Below are 4,382 nucleotides of genomic sequence, written 5' to 3' on the forward strand. Positions count from 1 at the left end.
TTTTGACAATACACTGCACATATATCGGGTACTAGCATAATTGAGCCATGCTAAATTACTGCAATCTTAACAATTTTAGCATTTTAGTTAAATTTTAGACGGTTTCCGTCTTAAATGGAAGTGGCAGCATTTGTGTTCATTCTTAATATTGAAATGTAAGTTGTATTTGATGATAATATACATAACATAATTTTATATAAAGGTTGAGGATGAACACGGATGCGGCCACTTTCATTTTTGACAAACACTATCTGAAAAGTGCATTTTTTTTGGCATATTTGATGGATTTTTCATATTAAGCTTGAATCGGAGCGTTTTTAATGAGTAAATCAGTTAAAATCTTTTACAGAAACTAATTGAATCAAAGAATTAGACACTAAGTGTTTAAAAAGTGTCTTTAATCTTTCGTCAGATGAACCTGAAATTTGAGGCCAAAATCGGCCCTTACCGGACCTACTCCTTTATTAAAAAGAAAGCTGACTTTAGGATCTCGACTGCGTCGGCTCGCAACTAGTATATAACAATATCATTTGTTTGTGTTTCTTGATTCATCCTTACATGTATGTGCAAATTATAAATAGTTATCAAAACTTTTACTTTCATTGGGTAAAAACCAAGCCTTACATCAAACTGACAGTGTGTAGGTAGAATCTTTGGTTAGCTTGTCTGCTAGCGTAACCATGAGGAGGAGTAGTATACCTAACCTAATAATGATTTCACGGTTCACCTATAGCAAGCAAGCTAGTCAAAGATATTACCTTTACCTACACAATGTAGTAATATTGCTGTAAATGAATTTGGATACGAAGTTGAACATTTTCAGGATGATGTTTATGTCATTCTTTCTAACTGGTTTATGTATTTTTATAATTAGTTATCAAAGGTAACAGGATTTTAATTTAGTACGCCAGACTCGCGTTTCGTCTACATAAGAGTCATCAGTGATGCTAAAATCAAAATAGTTATAAATTAAAGCCAAACAAGTACAAAGTTGAAGAGCATGGAGGATCCAAATTCCTCAAAGTTGTGAGCACCTGAGATCACCCCTAGTTTTTTGGTGGGGTTCGTGTTGTTTATTCTTTAGTTTTCTATGTTGTGTCGTGTGTGCTGTCGTTTGTTTGTCTTTTTCATTTTTAGCCATGGCGTTGTCAGTTTGTTTTAGATTTATGAGTTTGACTGTCCCTTTGATATCTTTCGTCCCTCTTTTGTGACAAATACGGCTAAGATAATCTATGCCTGGATTAAGAAAATCCTTAGTTTTTCGAAAAATTCAAAGTTTTGTAAACAGGAAATTTATCAAAAAGAATGACCACATAATTGATATTATAACCTGCAGTGACCGAGCGGCCAATCGCGTGAGACTTGTAAGTTCTAGTTCTTTACAGCTCTCTTTTGCATCTTTTTATTTAACCAATCTTAACTTTATTGGTTTTATATGTGATCTTATCATAGAGATTATACTATAATTGCCTAATTTTGAATAAGACAAATCAAGGATTTGTATAGTAAGCTGCTACTACAAATAAAATGTTTATGTAAATGAATTTTAAACACATTGACTACAATGTATTTTAATGTGTTTTGTTTTTTTTAAATTTGAATATTATAGTGCACCATACTTTTTTTTATCATTTTTAATCATTTTACTTTTCAGTTAAATCACCTTTTTATCATATTTATGCATGTGTATATGATTTTCAAAGTTGTAACGCAGATAACGTGTACAATAAAATTCATAAAAATATACCAGTTAAAACATTAAGAAATTACTAAAGTTACATACGACAAATCTATTTTGTGATAATGATATATATACAGAGCTGCATGACATCTTCACTGGGGTAAAGCTGATGACCGTAACTGCATTCACGGTCATCCCAAGATGTCGGATGTAAGATTAGGTCAGAATCTGTATTGTCTGTTAAAGTGTTTCTATATCATTTTCTTTACCAATTATACATTTCAACGATGTAAATTTATAAAAGATTCACACGGAAATCACTAATTACTACCGAGAAATGTGCATGAAACAGGAATTTTGATTTGAAAAAATCGCTCAGATGACCGTAAATCACAATCGAGATGACCGTATAACAGAATCAGCGATTCATAACAAGGGTGACCGTAATTGGTTTTAAGATGACCGTAATTCGTAAATGATGACCGTAACTTTTAAAGGATGACAGTCATTTCTAAGAAATATTCGTATTTATATAACTACCTTTTTGTATCCAATGAAGTTAATCGTGTTGGTATAAACGTATTAATATGAGAGTATAATTTATCCTATTTGTAGAAGAAACTAAGGCGTGCTTCAAATGCATAATTCACCATATGTATCTTTCTTTTCAGTAGAGGGGTTAATTTTTAAAATCAATGTGCAGCAAGACATGCACATGAACAAGTGGGGAAACCATACAACAAAAGCGCGATGAAATGACACCTTACAAGTATAATGGGGAAAAATGCGGTGTACAGCCTCCGAACTACAAGACAAAAGATTTTTTTTTATTTCTGGGATTCCTTTTAATGACATATAATAAATACACATTTTTAAAAATGCCAATGCATGTACACCCATTGGTATTATATTATATCGTCTTTCATTTTGTCGTGCAAATAAAATAACAGAAAATATTTTGAAAATATCATACGACTAAACTAGTGATGGTGAGCTCCAGCAAAGTAAGTTCTTAAAATAGTCTTGTACGAATAGCGTATCACAAGGGAGAACGTTGTCAATTTGTATATATACAGAAATGTTATTCATACAGTCAGGATTCTACTTCGTCAAAATTATCTCCCCATTACGCCAGGCAGTTCATGTTTACAATCGTAGAAATGGAAGCCATTGTAGGGATGACGCGCTGCCAATTTTGCTCTTGAAAACCGATATATTTATCCACATATCACCATTACGATCCTTATATGTCAGTTGCATTTTAAAAGACAAATGTATCTACTAGCTAATGAGCATCAGTTAATGATCTTGTCTGCATTTATTCAACTTAAAACTATTGTCTAATCGGATGTCAGGTGGAATTTTCGAAAATTCTTAAACATTTAAAAAAACATTTGATTAAATATTTCGTGGAAGGGCAAACTAAAAATTTTCAGTGGTTGAAGAATATAAACCCTAGTTATCACACACAAACATTTTTTTTCTCGAAGATTTGCATTTTCATCATTCAAATTAAAAGACTGTCGTCAAGTACTTTTAGAAAAAAATAGCTATTCGAACACACCTATTCTGTTTTTCTGATTCATTAGATAGGTATTTCACTTGACCAATATATTTCATCTTTTCGTACTGTCAATTGTTTACGTTATAAGTCAACCTGTAGCTTAAACTAGCTTTGATATATAAAAATCATAAAATCTGACGCGAGATGCTATATCAAATACTCTTGCTCTGTACGTTTTAAAGACTAAATATACACCTCAAACACGCCCTTACATAAAAAGGTGCACTCGATTTTCTCTTTTCGATACAATCGTTACCTATTTTTGGGAATTTTTTCTTGATTCACATAATGGAAGGGCAGACACGAAAATTTCTGAACTAATAGATTGATATGTTCTCCGTCCGTGGTAAAAAAAATCGGAGGTTATGCATTTTCTATATCCAACTTATCAGTGATAATAGTACCCATGTCGTCGACTTGATATCGTATTGTTCTGCATTACTATGTATTTATATAAATTGAAAACTTATGCAAATGGTGTTTTTAAAATTAAACACTTCGTAATTGAGAAGAAAATTGTCGTTTTATTTGTTTCTAATAAGTTTTAAAAATTTTGTTACTATAGAAAACATTACATTTTTATGGTCGGGTTGTTGTTTCTTTGGCACATTCCCCATTTCCATTCTCAATTTTATTACAGTAAACATTTATCGCCTTCTCTAACAAAGAGCTACGATTTTTTGTGTTCTATTTCAACTGGGTTTCCGCCTGCATATATCAAAACAGATTAAGATTTTAATCTGCTTCCTCTGGAACTATACACATGGGCTCGATTACCGAATATTCATTTGTATTATTAATGTTTTTTATGCTCCATTTATGAACATTATGAATTTCCGGTCTGTGCGTGCGTTCGTACGTTCGTTTGTTCGTTTGTTCGTTTGTCCGTTTGTCCAGCTTCAGGTTAAATCAACTTGAAACTTAGTACACATTTTCCCTTTAGTATCGCTGTCAATTTGTATTAAAATTTTAACGTCGTTATCAATAAATATTTCATTGTTTACAAGAAATATGCAATTAAATATCATTGTCACGAACCCAAAATACGGCCAATAGATTAAAAAAAGAAATTTTTGAAACATATTTATATCCGCTAACCGAGCCCTTTTTGAGATCGACAAACTCAACAAAAAGCTT

Source organism: Mytilus galloprovincialis, chromosome 3, assembly GCF_965363235.1.
Source record: "Mytilus galloprovincialis chromosome 3, xbMytGall1.hap1.1, whole genome shotgun sequence".
NCBI classification, from domain to species: domain Eukaryota; kingdom Metazoa; phylum Mollusca; class Bivalvia; order Mytilida; family Mytilidae; genus Mytilus; species Mytilus galloprovincialis.